This window comes from Bison bison, unplaced genomic scaffold (genome assembly GCF_000754665.1).
Source record: "Bison bison bison isolate TAMUID 2011002044 unplaced genomic scaffold, Bison_UMD1.0 scf7180017864040, whole genome shotgun sequence".
Classification (NCBI taxonomy): Eukaryota; Metazoa; Chordata; class Mammalia; order Artiodactyla; family Bovidae; genus Bison; species Bison bison.
Window position 1 is genome coordinate 4597813 of NW_011494612.1, and position 19177 is coordinate 4616989.

Here is a 19177-nt window from a genome sequence, read left to right on the forward strand (position 1 = left end):
CTGAATTTTAGCTAGTTTGGATAACTTGAGAGGCAATAAAGTAATCCACAACACAGACCCTGTAACCAGCCTGCCTGGGTTTGAATCTTAGTGCCACCACCTTCCATCAGTGAGCTCTGGGCTAGTCTCTTCATGGCTCAGTGTCCTCATGTGGAAAATGGAACTCATAAAAGCTCCCATCTCACAGGATTGTTGTGAGACACTGACAAGTGTCAAATGCTTAGAATGGGGCTTTAACTATTAGGAATACTATAGACGTGTTTGCTACAACTATTGTCATTATCAGGGCCATGCAGCAAGTCAATGACCAGTATGAAATAATAATTTGGATCTGCAGTCTCTTGGTCCCATTGGCTCCTGCTCAGCCAATTATACATATTTGAAACTCTGCACTCAGTGATTAACCTTTCATTCTTGATTAAACTTGAGTACAGCTTTCAATAAATCATGCCCGGACAATACCAGACGCTACCCGTCAAGCAGTTCAAGTGCATACAACCTTAGAAGCCCCAAGATCCCGGCCAGATGAAGCCCCTCTGTGATCAGGCTGCCTTGGTGTTTCCTTCCACGGTAAACCCAGGATCGCTGGCCCTGACTCTTCTGGAGGTGGCCTCATGTCACCTGCTGGTACCTCTTGAGCAGAATGCCATCACCCTTCCTCTGCTGTCCCTGGATGGAATGGAACGGAGGCTGAGAATAGTTAGTGACCTGACCTGTCTAACACCAGGCAGCAATTTGTTACCACCGATGGAACACAAGCTGTCAGACGTCTGGGTGACCTCTTTCAAAGGTTCGCCAGTGCAAGCATTGCCCAATCTCAGCACTTTTATAAAGCGGTGTCTGGGATGATAACTACATTCTCACCATGCTTGGTGCTTCGCTCATGGATTTAATACTCTCAGCACCCCTCTGTGGGTGTTACTCTTATTAGCTCCACTTTACAGATGAGGAAACTAAAACAGAGAGTTAACATGGCTTTCCTGAGGTCACAGAGTTAAGAGGCAGAGTCAAATCCAGACAGAACCCAAGCTTCTTACCATACCACAGTGCCCCTTTTGCTGGGGCTGGCTCACCAGCATCTTCTTGGAAGACGGAGGCTTCCACTCTGTCTTCAGTACCTGGAAGGCAGCATGACACTTACCAGGTATTCAGTGAATACCCATTGACTGGCTGGCTGTCACCTGTTTGCTGCTAGTGATGTCCGTCCTTAGCTTGTAACCACATGGAAGCAGATGGTTGCTTCACTTGATGCTTTTTTGCCCTTGATTTGAACTGACTCTGAGTTCATGCCTTGCCTCCTGGGTTGTGCTTGACTTTTGTCTGTGGCCTCTCTCTAACTCAGGCTTGTGCGTGCGTGCTAAGTCTCTTTAGTTCGTGTCTGACTTTTTGTGATTCTATGGACTGTAGCCCAACAAGTTCCTCTGTCCATGGGATTCTCCAGGTAAGAATACTGGAGTGGGTTGCCATGCTCTCCTCCAGGGGATCTTCCAACCCAGGGATCGAACCTGCTCCTGTGTTCTGGCAGGCAGGTTCTGGTTTTACCACTAGTGCCACTCAGGTTAAAACAGACATAATCTTGGCATGAACACCAATGAGTCCCATTTTCCCATTTGCTGAATGAGGAGACTGGGCTGGATAATCTCAAAGGAGTATCCAGTGGCCCAGCCCATCACAGGTTGGGACTGAGGATGGAGGAGCTGGGGGTGGGGATATGGTAGAGGTCGATGGGCCAGGATTTCTGCAAGCAAGAGAATGTGTCCTGAGACAGGCTTCATGGTTGGCTGCAGTGAGCAGAGCCTCCACCAGCTGCCCATCCACAGGCCTTCAAAACCCAGCGTGCACGTAGCGGGCTCCCATTTTCCTCCCTCTTGCCTGCCCAGGACCTGACTCAGCACTGCCTGACTCCAGATTTCAGCTTGTTTCTGCACCAGATGATGGCTGTGGTTTGGGCCCGAGAGAAATTGCCCTGGGCCTCCCCCTCTGCTCACCCACACACACCTCTGAATAAATGAATCTGAATAACTCCTGGTTTTTCTGAATCTGAGACATTGAGACCAGCAAGAGCTTCCTTGAATGGGAGAGTGTCAGAGGGGCAGGCTTGGGAGGGCCCTGGGGACAGCAGGAGGTCAACTTGCAGTCTGGGAACCTGCAGCCTAGTGACTCCATTGCTCTCCCTGTGCAGGCTCAGGTCCCCACCCTAGAAGGTACACAGACCCTTATAGACCCAGTCTGGGACCTTCATGCTCATGTATCCTGCTCCTGGTGGGAATAGAGGGCCTGGGAGAATGGGGGATCTGGGAGACATGCCTTGAACGTTGTGGGGAGAAGCTGGAGAGCAGGGCTGTGAGTGGGGGTGGGACACAGGGACAGCTGAACTGGGATTCAAGTTTTCCCCTTGACTTTGATACCATTTGATGCTCAAATGGGGAAATTTCCACGGTACCACAAGGCAATGTTTGACTGATTTCCTCTCTCTCTGTCTCTCAGTTACACACATGCACACTCCACCCTACATCTCAAATCTGAGGCCCTCAGAAATATTATTCAGCCTTAAAAAAGAAGGAAATTCTGCTTTCTGTGATGACATGGGTAGACCTTGAGGACATGATGCTAAGTGAGTTAAATCAGACAAAAACAAATCCTGCATGGTTTCATTTATATGTAAAATCTAAGAAAAATGATGAACACAGAAAATAAAGTCAAACTTACAAAAATAGAGAGTAAAAAAGTGGTTGCCTGGGGCTGGAGGAATTAGGCAGAGGTTGGTAAAAGGGTACAAACTTCCAACTATAAGTGAAACTGAGCAGGACCCTCCTGGGTTCAAAAGCCCCTCTGTGTCCCTTGTTTCTTGTTTGTAGGGGAAAAGGTGTTAGTCTCCTAGGCCTTTCCTGAGTTCCAAGGAGCAGGCTCAAGCAGTTAATGCAACAATATAGTCACAGGATGATTAGTGATTCCCGAAGGGGTATAGATACTAATCTGATGCATGGTCCGTGAGTTGTTCTGTAGACAATAAGACTCCCACCAGGTGGAGTATGGTGACTCCATGCTGACCTCAACAATTCAGACTCCTAACTGGTTGGAACCAGGTGAGATTCCAGAAAAATCATCCTGTTTCCTCACCACAAACTGATTAGAAGGTCACACACCCTGCAGCTCTCACCCCAAATTTTGCCTGTAAAAATGCTTCCCTGAAAATCATTGGGAAGTTCAGTTCTTTTGAGCAAGAGCCATGCATTCTTCTAAGTCATGTCCAACTCTTTGTGACCCATGGACTGCAGCACGCCGGACTTCCCTGTCCTTCACGATCTCCCGGAGGTTGCTCAAACTCATGTCCATTGAGTCAGTGATGCCATCCAACCATCTCATCCTCTGTCGTCCCCTTCCCCTCCTGCCCTCAGTCTTTCCCAGCATCATTCTCCTTGCCTGACCCAGTTCTGACTGCTCGGCTTGTTTGGCTTCACTGTGGGTCCAGCACATGGACTTGGATTCATCAACATAAGATGAATAAGATCTGAGGATCTAATGTCACACATGATGACTATAGTTGATTGCACTGTGCTGTAAATCAAAATTTGTTACGAGAGTAGAATTTAGATGTTTTAACCCCCAAAATAAATAAATACGTGGTGAATGGTGATGGATATGTTACGTAACTGGATGGAGGGAATCCTTTCACAATGTATATGTACAGTGAATTACCACAGCTGAGTGCCAAAGAATTGATGCTTTTGAACTGTGGTGTTGGAGAAGACTCCTGAGAGTCCCTTGGACTGCAAGGAGATCCAACCAGTCCATTCTGAAGGAGATCAGCCCTGGGATTTCTTTGGAAGGAATGATGCTAAAGCTGAAACTCCAGTACTTTGGCCACCTCATGCGAAGAGTTGACTCATTGGAAAAGACTCTGATGCTGGGAGGGATTGGGGGCAGGAGGAGAAGGGGACGACAGAGGATGAGATGGCTGGATGGCATCAATGACTCGATGGACGTGAGTCTGAGTGAACTCTGGGAGTTGGTGATGGACAGGGAGGCCTGGCGTGCTGCGATTCATGGGGTCGCAAAGAGTCGGACACGACTAAGCGACTGAACTGAACTGAACCCTTTAAATATTTTTTTTTTCAATTATACCTCAATAAGCTGAGAAAAAAAAAGGCATGAGGGCAAACCTCTCAGAGGATTTAATGTCACACTTCCAAACTTGATTAAACAAAGCCACCTGGAAACTCTCTTTCTCTCAGAGGCTGTTATTCTTTAACTCCCTCAAAAGCAAGGCTTTGTGGTGCTAAATGCAGAATGACATTTATCCAACTGAGTAGCACCAGCCCCGAGGGTCAAAGGCTTCCTTGGAAAAGCCAGTGTTTACCCCAACTGGAGACTGGATGTGGTTTGTGGCACCTTTGGAGTTCTAAATTGTTGAGTGCTCTTCATCCCTCATCCCTTCAGGGACAGTCTGGTCAGTCACGACACAGACTTCAGACGGGTCCCTCCCTCACCACCGCCTAACAGCTCAATCTTCCAAAGAGCCTCAGTGCTTTCATTCTCTGCCCACAAAGACATCAAAAATGAGGAGACTCAGATACCTCCTGGATGCAGGAGACGCAGCACGCATCACTTAGTTTGTGGAAGTGGAGAGCTGGAGATGGAGCCGCGATGAGGACCAGCCACCATGGATGGGGAAGCCAGGGCTGGGCTTCTGGAGAAAGTAACCCGGAGCCGAGTCTGGAGCTGACAGTCAAGTGTGTGGATGTGGTCAGCATCTCAGGAGGGTCAGGCAGGACACACCTGCAGCCCCCGAAAGAAGACATTCATGGAAAGCCTTGTGTGTTGTGATGGGAGCTTGAACTTCATCCTGCAGGCAGTCAAGCAGCAGGAGAGGGTTTTAACTAAGGCAGTAATGTGGACAACTGTTAGTAATAGCTAACATTTCTTGAATGAATGTTTTTTATATGCCAGGCATTGTCTTAAGTACTTTGCATGTGATGGAGTCACTTAACCCTTAAAACAGCCCTTAGGACACCTACCACTATTATCCCCATTTCCCAGCTGAGGAAGTTGAGGCATGGAGTGCCTCCACAGTCACAAAGCTCCTAAGTATGGAGCTGCGATTGGAACCTAGGAAGTTTGGTTCCTGAGCCCAGCCTCTTTGCCACTCTGCTATCACTTACAATTTTATGGGCTTCTCTGTTAGCTCAGCTGGTAAAGAATCCACCTGCAATACAGGAGACCTGGGTTCAAGCCCTGGGTTAGGAAGATCCCCTGGAGAAGGGAAAGGCTACCTACTCCAGTATTCTGGCCTGGAGAATTCATGGATTATATAGTCTATGGGGTCGCAAAGAGTCAGACATGACTGAGTGATTGTATAGCCATCTCTTGTCAAAATCACTTTCAGATGATTCAAAATAAAACTGTGCATATGGAGAGTAAGCAAATTAAAAATAACATTTGAAATGAAAGAGAAAACAGCAACATGAAAAGCAAGGAGAAGTTGATGGCAAGAATCCAGGAGGGATAGTCATATATCTTAAGCCTTAGCCTTCTATTTGATCTTTCTGACAAGAAAAGCACAAAATGTGTCAGGAATCAACAACCCTCTTACTACTTGCTGGGTGAGGGGGGAACATACATATTTATCTGGAGAGATTCTGCTTCGCTGTATGGAATTCTAGAAGGAAATTTGTGGTCTAATCACTGATATTTTTTGATATAAGATATCAAGTTTATTAGTTTCTAGGATGACTGTAACAGATTATTGCGCATTTATGGCTTAAAACAACAGAAATTTATTTTCTCACAGTTTTGGAGTCTAGAGTCCAAAATCAAAGTGGCCGCCGGATTGGTTCCTCCTGGAGGGCTTGAGGGAGAATCCAAGCCTCTCTCCTAGCTTCTGGTGGCCACAAGCATCCTTGGAGTTCTGTGGCTTGGAGACACATCACTCAGATCACTGCTTCCATCTTCACGTGGCCTTCGCCCTGTGTGCCTCTGATCCCTGGGTCTTTGCATGGTCTTCCCCTCTGTGTCTCAAAACTGCCTCTCCTTCCTTTTCTAAGGACAGCAGTCATTGGATTTAGGGCCCACCCTTAATCCAGGCTGATCTCATCTTGAGATCTTTAACTTAATTGCATTTGGGAAGAAGTTATTTTCAAGTAAGGTCATATTCATATATACACTAGGGCTTTGACTTACACGTAGCATTTGGTGGGGGCCCACTATTCAGTTCACTACACAAAGCATTTAACAGCAATTCTGCCAACTAATTAGAAGTCTTTTAATGGCTGTCTCTCACAGTGATAAAAGGATAGTGTTTTGATTGCAATTCAGCCCACTTGAGGTAGGTAGCTTCATTTAATGGGGCCACCAAGGGGCTTTTCTGTCCTCCTGAAAGTGTTCCTGAATAGAATGTCTTCTGAGCTCTGTGTCTCTGTTGGAGAGAACTTCACAGTAGGTGAACTCAGGTGATAAACAGGGCTCTCAGTAGGAAGCAGAGTGTTTGGCCAAGTCCTCTTCGGAGGCCAGCTGATCAATAGAGAAGTTCCTAGGTAGGCGTGCACATGAGAATCACCAGGGAAATTTTTCTAAATACATGCATCACAGTTGCACCCAAAGAAAATGAAGCAGAATCTCTGACCTCTGTTGTCTTTTCTCTCGTATGAACTTTTTAATGGGAATCGCCATTTGGGATGGAGAGGTTGGGACAAACCATTCCAAGCTCTTGCTGGTTTCTTTCTGTCTAATAACACAGAGAACGGGAGAAGGGATTTGTGTGCTAGGTGCTTACATCATTTGTTGTGTTAAAACACACAAAGCATACAATTCACCATTTTGTAGTGAATATAGTGAATTCAACAGCATGTAGGACATGCACAGTCTGTGCAGCCATCACCACCATCTTGCTCTAGAACATTTCCATCAGCACAGAAAGGCACCCAGTACTCATTAGTGTTACTGCCTATCCTTCCTTACTCCCGTGCCTTGGCAACCACTGATCTGCTTCCAGTCTCTGGATTTACCTATCCTGGTCACCATATATAAATGGGAATCTGTCAATATGCCTGACTTCTTCATTTACCATGTTTTCATCCATGTTGTAGCATGTATCAGTACTTCCTTCCTTTCTATGGCTGAGTAATATTATATTGTAATGGATAACTGTATTGTTTTTAATCCACTTATCAGTTAATGGACATTTGGATTCTTTGCACCTACTGGCTACTGTAAATAATGTCAGTATGAAGATTTGTTTACAAGTTTTTGTTTGAACTCTTTTGTTTCTGATTCTTTTTATATGCTTTTAAAAGTAGATTTATTGATGTCTTATTTTAAAGATGAAGAAACTAGGTGATGGAAATCACACTTGTTGAAGAAGTCATCAAGCTAGTAAGTTACAGAGCTGGAATACAATTGCTGGTTTCTGTCTCCAGATCAGATTCTGGGCTCTTTTTACCATATTGTGAGCTGTTTCTAAGAAGTCAGACCTGACTTGTCCCCTACTGTCACCTTGGAGTTACAGTTTCTTACTTTCTATTCTCAGCTTTGGATATTCCTTTCAGGCAACCAAGACATGTTATTTCTGACACGAGCTTGTTCTTTCTTGACGTCCCTGCCTCAGACGAGCAGCCAGGACTTGAGTTTATCAAAGGAAGAGATTTGAGTAAAAAGCTCCTTGAATACTTTATTGTACAAGATGACCCCAAGTATAGTTATTTTTTTTAATGTGTAAACATCTTGAATTGACATTATGATAAATAGTTCCTCCCTCATCATGATAAATGAAACTTATCCTCCTAGAATCAACTCTTTATTATGCTTATTGGAGAGGATGTAGGATTTATTATCACCTTCATAATCAGTTGAAGAGTAACGACAGAAGAAGACACTGGAGTTACTGGTATCTTGAGACTTGAGGAAAATGATGCTGAATGATAAAAGGGGAAGAGAATGTGAAGCCTCTCAAGAAAGAGCCAGTGAGATAGGGTTTTTGAGATGCCTAGTAGGTACTGAAGGAAAGGGAGAAAACAGGGTCCCTGCTGAGAGTGATGAGGGTCAGCAAGGTTGGGGGCCAAGGCCAGAGTAATCTGTGATGCTTTGGGCTTGAACAGTGAAAGCCAAAGCTTGGGTTTTGGTGTTCTGCCGAAAGGAAAATTCTCAGGTGGACTGGGAAGAAGTTGTGCTTGGATTCTGGCCAGAAAAGCAGCAACTCTCTCAAGGGTCACATAGCCATCTGGGGCTTGAGAGAGGTGGGCCTGAATAAGCCAGACTTGGCTATTACGCTTTGCCAAGCATTTTGTCCAGTTTATCCACTGCTTCAGAAGAAGTCATCCTAAACAATGCTTTAAAACAAAAACATTTGTTATTTCTCATAGTTTCTGTGAGTCAGGAACTGGAGGACAACTCAGCCAGATGCTTCTGGCTCAGGGTCTCTCATACAGTTATGGTGAGTCAATTCTAGCCAGAGCTGGAACCAGGAGCAGCTGGGGGCTGGTCCCTTCAGGTGGTCTCAGGGCTTTTCTGCAGGGTCTCTCCATAGGGAAGAGCTTGGGCTTCCCCACAGCATGGCAGTCGTGGGCTTCTTACATGGCTGTGCAGTGTCCCAGGCTGAGTATTTCATGACAGAGAGAACTGGTGGAAGTTGCACTGCTTTTTATGACCTAGCCTCAGAGGGTCACAAAGCATCATATTCACCATATTCTGTTTTCAGTTGAGGCAATCAGAAGGCCTGCTCATGTTCAAGCAGAGGGCATCTAGACTCTATCTTTTGGTGGGCAAGTGGCAAGGTTCTAGAAGAGTATGTGGGACTGAAAAGATTATTGCAGCTATGTTTGGAAAATGCAATCTGTTACAGTAACTAACAGACCATTTTTGGTAATTTGTATATTTCATTACTCTATCTTACTTCTTCAAGATTCTGCACGTGATAAGAATGATGGTAGGAACCCTCAATGTGACAAGAGGTCAGGAGACCCAAATGCAGACCCTGATCATGATGCTATAGAATCAGAGTGTTTATTCTTAAAAAAAAAAAAAAAAGGTTATATTTTTTAGAGCAGTTTTAGATTCACAATAAAATTGGGCAGAAAATACAGAATTCTCATAGGCCCCCTTGCCCCCTCACATGTGTACATATACATACATGTATACATATGCATTCAAACTAAGTTGTTTCAGTTGTGTCCAGCTCTTTGTGACCCTATGGACTGTAGCCTGTCAGGCTTCTCTGTCATGGAATTCTCCAGGCAAGAATACTGGAGTGGGTTGCCATTTCCTCCTCCAGGGGATCTTCCTGATCCAGGGATTGAACCCATATGTCTTATGTCTCCTCTATTGGCAGGTGGGTTCTTTACCACTAGCACCATCTGGGAAGTCTCCCTTCATCAATATATCCCACCTGAGTGGCACATTAGTTATGGTCAATGAGTCTATATTAACCTATTATTATCACCCAAAGTCCATAGATGCTTACTCCTTGGAAGGAAAGTTATGACCAAGCTAGATAGCATATTCAAAAGCAGAGACATTACTTTGCCAACAAAGGTCTGTCTAGTCAAGGCTATGGTTTTTCCAGTGGTCATGTATGGATGTGAGAGTTGGACTGTGAAGAAGGCTGAGCGCTGAAGAATTGATGCTTTTGAACTGTGGTGTTGGAGAAGACTCTTGAGAGTCCCTTGGACTGCAAGGAGATCCAACCAGTCCATTCTGAAAGAGATCAGCCCTGGGATTTCTTTGGAAGGACTGATGCTAAAGCTGAAACTCCAGTACTTTGGCCACCTCATGTGAAGAGTTGACTCATTGGAAAAGACTCTGATGCTGGGAGGGATTGGGGGCAGGAGGAGAAGGGGACGACAGAGGATGAGATGGCTGGATGGCATCACTGATTCGATGGACATGAGTCTGAGTGAACTCCGGGAGTTGGTGATGGATAGGGAGGCCTGTCGTGCTGCGATTCATGGGGTCGCAGAGAGTTGGACACGACTGAGCGACTGAACTGAACTGACTGATCACCCAAAGTCCATAATTTACATTAGAGTTCACTCTTGGTGTCATACCTTCTATGCCTTTGAGCAAATGTATAATGATATATATCCACCATTATAGAATCATACAAAATATTAATAGTTTCACTGCCCTAAATATGGTTCACTTTCTCCTCCTCATCTGAAGGCTCATTTTTCTTCCTCCTGATCATCCATGGGATAAATGCTGTAAGTGGGTCTCTGGGATCATCACCACCCTTGTTGGTTTTTGCCTCTCCTTTCCTCAGCCATCAGTGAGCCCAATATTTTCCACTGCAGTGCCACCATGCATGCCTGCCCAGGGGTGGGCAAGAGAGAGAATGCAGGGATTAGCAGCTGTTCCTTCTCAAGCAGCCATCTCTCTAAGAGCTCATGGAGGGAGGCCAGACAAGGACATGCTCTGTGCATCTCCCATTTCCCATCAGAACCATCTTAGTTACCGGTGGCTTCTCAATCACAAGGAACCTGCCAGGTATAAAGTGGGTCACGAATGTCTCATTATGGGGGACCAGAGAGCAGAGCTACAGAATTCCAGTCTGGAAGCCAGAGTTTGGCAGCCATCCTTCTCAGATTTTCCAGAACACTTCCAATTTCATGCCACATAATTATTTTTAATAAAGATGGCTCATTACATAAGTAACCAAATGTGATTTAATTTTTATGCTATTTATAGGACTTTTCATTTAAATAAATCCACTAATCAGAAAAACAAAAGCCTTTGCCAGTGCCAAGGGTCTGCATTAGGCTTTGGAAATACATTCCCCTTGTTTGTGGATCATCTTGACTAGAAAAGTATCAAAGAGGAAGTTGGCTGGGCTCTGATCAGAGAGTTAGGGAATTGGAGTCACATGCCTACCCTGGCTAAATGAGGGCCATCATGTGTGAGTGTACAGGTTGTGCACTGTGCAAGGTTATCACATATAAGGGTTCTCTGCTCGTGAAGAGGAAAAGTTAAAATTTTATATCATTTCCTGCTTGTTCTGCCTCTGTAACTCAGCTTACTCCTTGCAAAGTCTGGATCACGTAGGTCATGTAGTCTCAGAAAGTGGGAACTTACAACACTAGGAACTGGAGTTTATCTCACTCACCCTTGTCCTGCTCTTTGCAATTGCCCAACCCCTGCAAACCTGCTTAATCATGGCTGTCCATGTAAGGGTCAGGCATCCCCCTCCCCATCTTGACCACTATTCCTGCATGCTCAAAACCCCTTAGTTTAAACCATCCTATTAACAGCTAGTGTTGCCCACTATAGTCTGTCTATAAAAACCCTGTAACCCCTTTGTTTGGGGCTCAGAACTTGGAGTGTTAACTCCTCTGGGCCCGCCGGCGTAATAAACCTGAGTTCTCCAACTCTCCGAGTGTGGTACTTGGTTTCTCGATTACTGGTTTCTGCAACATTCACACTGTAGACATCATTGATTTGTATGTGTAGTACAGCAGTTTCCCAACCAGTGGGCAGATTTCGTTCCAATATAATCAGTATACAATATCAAGACAATTTCAAAAAGAATGAAGCAACATATTTTGAGGGAGGGATACCTGTTGTAATTTAACAATGGTGTCCTATAGCCTGCCGACGGTCTAGACTGAATGTCTAGTTCCATACAAGTCATGAGCCCAGGAGAGAGAAGCCCGGATTCAGAGCAATAAAAGGAAAGTGCAGTAGTGGTGGGAACCCTGGTAAGCCTGATAGTTGTGTAAATTAATACATCGTTTTTCAATGGTTCTCAAACTTGGCTGTGCTTTAGAATTTTGAAGGAAGGCATAGAAAATACCAATGCCAGGGTTCTACCCCTAGAGATTCTGATTTAGCTAGTCTGGGATGCAGCCTGGGCTTTGGGATAATTACACGTTCTTCATGTAATTCTAATGAGTTGCCACGGTTGAAAGCATTGCATTATTTATTGGATGGGTGACAGATGAATAATAAATAGATGGATGAGTGGATGAATGAGGTGCATAGATGCATGAGTAAATGAAGGAACCAGGACGTGGCCATAGAGTTCATGGCTTAATATGGTTGTCATGATGTGGCTTCTGCCTAAGTCTCCAGACACGGTCTGTTTGATCATGTCCCAACCACTGACATCCATGCTCCAGCCATCCTGAATTTCAATCAGTTCTAATGTGGTAACTCTTTTGCAACTCTGGGCCCTTATCTTCTTTGTTCTCCTTAATTAGAATGCATTTCCTGTTTCTGTTTGCCTGCTAAACTCCTACTCACATTTCAGGCCTCTACTTAAAGATAATTTTATCCTAGATGCCTCTTAACCCTGGGTCAGATGCCCACCCTCTGTGCTCCCTCAACCTTTTGTCCTTCTGCATCAGAGCATTTATCACCTGAAATTGCCAGCTGGGCTCAGAGGGGGAGAAATGGGAAAACCCAGTGGTTCATTTCTCCTAGCCCCATGTCGTGTGGCCTCACCCTGATTCAAGCATTTGAAGACAACTGCTTACTGTGGTAAAATTTGCACATATCCTCTGGGGGCTTAATAAAGAGCGTGATGCCTTTAGATGATGCCTCTTCCTCTCCTGCTTCCCTACAGTTGTCATTTAAATCTGTCTTGTGTCAACCTATAGAGCTAGAGCAGCTTTTTGTAGGTCCATACAACACTAATCAGGATGAGAGAATCTTGACAGTAAGAGCCAGAAGGGATGTTAGGAATACTCACATCAGATTCTGCATTGTAAAGATGAGCAAGTGGTTAACAGATAATCACTTGCCCAGGGTCACATGGTGAAAAGTGAAAGTGAAGTCGCTCAGTCATGTCCAACTCTTTGTGACCCCATGGACTGTAGCCTACCAGGTTCCACTGTCCATGGGATTTTTCCAGGCAAGAGTACTGGAGTGGGTTCCATTTCCTTCTCCAAGAGATCTTCCAGACCCAGGGACTGAATCCGGGTCTCCCGCATTGTTCAGTTCAGTTCAGTTGCTCAGTCGTGTCAGACTCTTTGCGACCCCATGAACCACAGCACGCCAGGCCTCCCTGTCCATCACCAACTCCCGGAGTCCACCCAAACCTATGTCTATTGTTGGTGATGCCATCCAACCAGGCAGACGCCTTACCGTCTGAGCCACCAGGGAAGTCTCATGGTGAACTCAAACGCAATTTCCTGGCTTCTAGCTGGGCTGCCCCAACATTCAAGTAATCTTTGGAAAATATCCCCAAACTCTAAAGTTTAGCTTCTTCTCCCATATTCTTCTAACACTGAGGCAATCCTACGTGAGTGAAGTCCTGCATTAAATTCAATATGAGGATGTGGAGAGAGCAGTCGGCAAGTACTCTTTCTATGGGCATAGTTACTCTCTGTGTGTGTGAATGCTAAGTCATGTCCAGCTCTATGTGACCCTGTGGACTGAAATCCTCCAGGTTCCTCTGTCCATGGGATTCTCCAGACAAGAATACTGGAGTGGGTTGCCATGCCCTCCTCCAGGGTATCTTCCTGACCCAGGAAATGAACCCACATCTCATTATGTTTCCTGCATTGGCAGGTGGATTCTTTACCATTAGCATCACCTAGGAAGCCCAGTTACTCTCTGGGCAGCATTTAAAGATAAGATGTGCCTGTGGGGGGTGTGAAACGGTTTTTCTTGAGAATTCCTTTCTTAGTAGTTAATTTTTTAGGGATTTTAAAAGTTTTTAATTTTTCTTTCTTTATTTTTGGCTGTACTGTGTCTGTGTTGAAGCACCAGCTTTTCTCTGGTTGCAACGAGTGGAGGCTACTCTCTAGCTGTGGTGCACAGGCTTCTCACGGTGGTGGCTTCTCTTGTTGCAGAGCACCGGCTCTAGGCGCGGGTACTCGGTAGTTGCAGGTCCTGGGCTCTAGCACAAGCTCAATATTGCCCTAAGGACTTAGTTGGACTTCTCTGGTTGCTTGGATCAGAGGATCGGCTTGCGATGCAAAAGACACAGGAGACCAGGGTTCAATCCCTGGGTTGGGAAGATCCCCTGGAGGAGGGCAGGGCAACCCACTCCAATATTCTTGTCTGGAGAATCCCATGGACAGGAGAGCCTGGAGGGCTGGAGTCCATAGGGTTGCACAAAGTCTGACACAACCGAAGCGACTTAGTACACACGCACACAAGGCTTATAGTTGCTCTGCGGCCTGTGGGATCTTCCTGGATCAGGGATGGAACTTGTGCCTCCTGCATTGGCAGGTGAATTCTTTACCACTGAGCAACTGGGGGAGCCCCTATAATAACTTTAAATGGAGTATGATCTATAAAAATGTTGAATCACCATGTTTTATACCTGAAACTAATATAACAGTGTAAGTCAGCCATGTCTCAAAGAAAATGTTAAGTTTCACATGATATAGGAAAATTTGGGGCCACTGGCCTCATTCTTTTGAGGTCGCTGTAGCAGGGAGGAGAGCAGTGTCTGCCCCTCCAGACAGGGCTCCAGCTCCCCCCACCTGCTTGATGTCCCACTTGGTTTATTTTTTATTTTGTTGCTGTACTTTAGGTGTTATAGCCAAAACCTCACTACCAGGACTCTTGTCAAGGAGCTTTCTTCTAGGAGCTTCAGGGTTTCAGGTGTAGACCCCCTTTAAATCATTAGCAGCAGTAGTTCCCAGAAGTAATACATGCACAGGGTACAAAATTAAAAAGGTCAAAGTGAAAAGTAAGTCTTTCCTCCCCATCTCTAAAGCCGCTAAGCTCCTCTCTCAGTTTCTGTTACCAGGTTCTTGTGTATCCTTCCAGAAATATAAGTATATAAAATATATGCATATAAATAATATATGTGTACTTTTAATGTAACATTCACATTGTTCTGCAGCTTATTTTTTTTTGCTTAATACACCTTGGAGATCTTCCACATCAGAAAGGCTGTCCTCTCTTTTAATGGCTGCACAATATTTTATCAGAGGATGTGCCGTAAATTGACTTAACCAGTTTACTATCAATGAACATTGAGCTTGCTTCCATGCTCTTGCTATTTTAACACTACTGAGATGCATACGATGTGCATGTTCATTTTGAAGACATGCATGTATCTGTAGGATAAATCCTAGGATTGTTGTGTCATGGAGTACGAACAGTTACATTTCAATAGATATTATCAATCCACCCTCCACAGAAGTAGGTGTGCATGCTAAGTCACTTCAGTCATGTCTGACTCTTTGTGACCCCATGGACTGCAGCCCACCAGGCTCCTCTGTCCATGGGATTCTCCAGGTGAGAATACTGGAGTGGTTGCCATTCTTTTCTCCAGGGGATCTTCCAAACCCAGAGCTTGAAATAGCCATAGAAGTATAATTCAAACTAAAACAGGTTTATTAAAGTTCTGTTGAAAATCTAATTCATCTATTCTCCTATGACAGAGATGTACTAAGTTTTCATGGTCTTTTTTTTTTTTCTCTGTTTTTATTCATTAGCCTGCCATCCCGATCTTGGAAGTAAACTACTAGAGTTGTTTGGAGAGCTTATTTAGACAGCTTGGCATTTATTCCTTTCCTCCTCTGTTCAGAAGGTTTCTGAGAGAATTCTTTGGTCGTCTGTAACAGGCAAGCGCTGGGCTCTGACTGCAGCAGCAAAGTGCCAATGTCACAGAACGACTTCCATAGTAAGACAACACTTGAGCACATGACGTTCTAACCTAAACAAGACATGTTCTCCTAACACCTCTGCTTGAATGCTTTACGTTGTTAAATGCTAATCAATGAAGAATTTCATTTAAGTGAAAGAAAAAAAATGAAAGCTGTCATTCTTTAGAGTAAAGATACTGACTTACCATCACCGGAGCAGCAAAGAAGTGACTTCTTAGCCTCCAGTTAATCAAGGAGCAAACGCCACCATAAATTGAAACCAACTCTTTGGAAGGTCTTATACTGTGATTGCAATGACCCTGATCTCTTCCTTATCCCTCGTCATCTACCATGCCACCTCCCCTTTTTTATCTTTCAGATTAATTTCCTTTGTTCCCCGTGTAGAGGCAGAGATGATTACGAGTGACATTCCAATTGATTTTCTTTTTCAAATTCTCCTCTGGGGTACTTTTCAGTGTCTCTCACAAATAGAAGAAGAAGGGTCAGTCAAGGGCAAGGGACGGACATGGGCCCAGCAGCGAGCCTGTAGCACCAGCTGTCAGTATCTGATGCGGGGCCTAAGTTCTGTGAGAGGTTTGAGAGCTCCCTTTGGGACTCTGCCTCCTCTGGCCTGAGGGTAGGTGATCAACAGAGGATTCCAGAGAGCTGATTCCAGTCTGCCCTAGGGATGTGGGAACTGAGTACCTTCAGATTCATATGCAAAAGACCTCTGTGCAAAGGGAAAAGTCTTGTAATTCTGAAGAATAAGTATTATAAGTTTACAGTTTAAAAGCTTCCTTAAGTATTTTTTAATCTTGATACAAATTACTGCCTGGGATTGTGTTTTTTAAGTATTGAAATAGTTTAGGTATTTAAATCCCAGCCCTCACAGTAAGCTGTTTTTATATTGATTTTTATCTTTGCCAAAGTGGTATTAATAGCAAGTGAGGAAAGAGAGAATGTATTGGGGACCCACCAACATGGCATTAAGTCCAGTTCACCATTATTGTGTCTGCAGTTGCAGCACAGATTGGCCCAAAGCTGCTGAAAACATGCCCAAGGATGTCTTTCTCCTGAATAAGTCTCAATGGCAGGACAGTTTGGGAAAGGTTGGCCTAAAACTAAAAGCTTCTTCCTGGGTGTGGAAATGGGAGGGGAATTTTGCTATTAGAGCAACAATTCTTAACTTTGGCTGCACCTTGGAGTCATGTTGGAGCTTTCAGATTCCTAGTGCCTAGACTATACCCTAGCCTAGGCCAACTGAGTCAGAGTCTCTGGGGGTGGGCTGGAGTGGGGGCAGTTCCGGTCAGGGGGAGGGGGGCAGACCTGGGTGAGAACTACTGTGTTAGAGAATAAAAAGACCATTTTTGAATGTGTCCATTTCCCCCTTGCTCTAAGCTCAGTGAGCAGGAGGAGAATGAAAGACGTGAACAAGAAGATGGACTGCAGTCTTTAAAGTACATTGGAGAATAAACGTCCCACCCTTAGAAGCATGGGGGCTCGGACCCCACTAGTGGCAATTGCTGGGACCTGGAAATGGGGGTTCCCATCTGGGTTGAGTGCATCTAAGTAGGGGTGAGTCTTAGCTTCCTTTGTTTAATACATATATTAAACATATATTAATACATATATTAAACAAAGGAAGGATATATAATGAGTATATAATATATATTTATATATTATACATATATATATTAAACAAAGGAAGCTGAGGTAAGACTTCCTTCTGGAGTAAGATGAGGATATATGCATATAGATGTATACAGATGAGGATATGTTTATATATCTGCATATTTATTTACAAAGTATTTTGTTTACTTATTTATTATTTCTGATGATATAAATAATGTAAATATAAAGAAGTGTGAGCCACAAAGAGCTCTAGCATATTCTGAGCTTAGAAGAGGCAGGGGAAGCCGAGGCCAAGTAGTGACTCCACTGTGTTTCCCTGGGTCTCAGGATGGAGACTTCATACAAGCATAAGGCCCAATGCCTTATTCTGAACACATGAGGCCGAGTGGCATTCTGGATGGATTGGTGGACACACCCATTCCCTACCTCTTCAACACATGCATACACACATTCCTTCACTTGCAGCAGAACAAAGATACACTTGTTCCTAAAATTTCAGCATTGGGTTTGGTTGTTTTCCCCATACAGCCTCCAGTTCTGACTCTTGCATCTTTCTCCTCAGGTCTGAAGCCAACCACATACATTCTGACATACATACATGTGTACAGAAGCCACAGTAGTCTTTGGCCCCATTTAGAGACCATTTCCTGCCCCAGGACAGGATATAGGGGTGATGATTTCTATCCTGAAACTGCTGTGCTCAGCACTTCTGCTGATTCAGTTGGACTTTCGGCCCCTTCACTGTGATGTACATACTGCAGAGCAGAGGTAACGGGGCAACAAGACATGAATGCCCTCTCTAGGGGCTTCTGATGGAGCCTCATAGACTGGCCCGTGTGCTTTTCCACTCAGGTACACACAGGGCCCAGGGCGAGACACCAGTGGACGTCCAATGCCATATGTCTGAATACTTCAAAGTGTTACATCAGGATACAAGACTGATAAATGAATATATTCCACCCTCCTACTCTCACAAATATGTCTTTATGAAGACCTGGGGGGCCGGGCTCAACTTTAGAATTCTTGGATTCTCAGAGCTCCTCTGCAGAACATGATGGCATGAAACGGGCAGCCCTGGCTCCCAGTCCCTGACAACGGCCCACCCGCTGGCTTTTCCTGTCCCCTGGTTCCATCCCATCCTGCAGGAACACCTGCATGTAGGCACCTGGCTTCCCTGCCCAAGTTCTGTCCGTACTACCTTGCCAACAGCTGGACTTACAGTGGTAACATGGTCCACCCTTTGGAGAATGGAGCCACAGGAGACCCCTGCCTAGGTTTGGGGAACACGTGGGCAAGGAGTTACAGGGTTTCAAGTATCTGGACTGTGACAAGGAAGGAAAGACATGGGCCCTATGTGAGCCCATTCCCTTGGGCCTGTGAGAAGGGACATGACAGGATGAGATAGCTCTTCTTCCCCATTTATTCAATCACTTATTTCTATCCGTATGGATTCCTATGTGTATATTTTGTGCTGTGGTTATAACCTGATATTATATTATTAACTTCTTGCTCCAATTGTTTCAGTTTTGGCCGTTGGAACCTCTTCTAGTTGGCCCCAAGTACTTTTGACTTGCTCCATTCTTTTGCTTTTTGAGCACTCCCTTACTTTCTGGGACTATAAGATGCTCCAAACTCATCCAGTATTTTCTCTGCCTCAGACTGGAATCAGTCATTTCTCTAAGGAGCCCTGGTTCCCTTAATGGAGGAATGGAGTTAGAAACCAAGATCTGGATCTAGGTGCATTCAGAGCTACTGGAACTTAATCATGAAATAAGATGTTTTAAACCTACTGTTTTGATTCTGGTACTATTTGGAGCCTATCTCCCCTTTCCTATTCTTCTATTTAACCACAAAAGAAGGAATAAGGTCATCCTGCATATGCTAGCAAGAACAGAAGATGTCACTGACTGTTCCCAGATGTGTGATGACCCCATTTTTTCCTCTCCCTCGTCACGTGCAAGAAATTCTTCATATTCACCTAGCTGGGCTCATCTTGATTCTGGGGTTGGGCA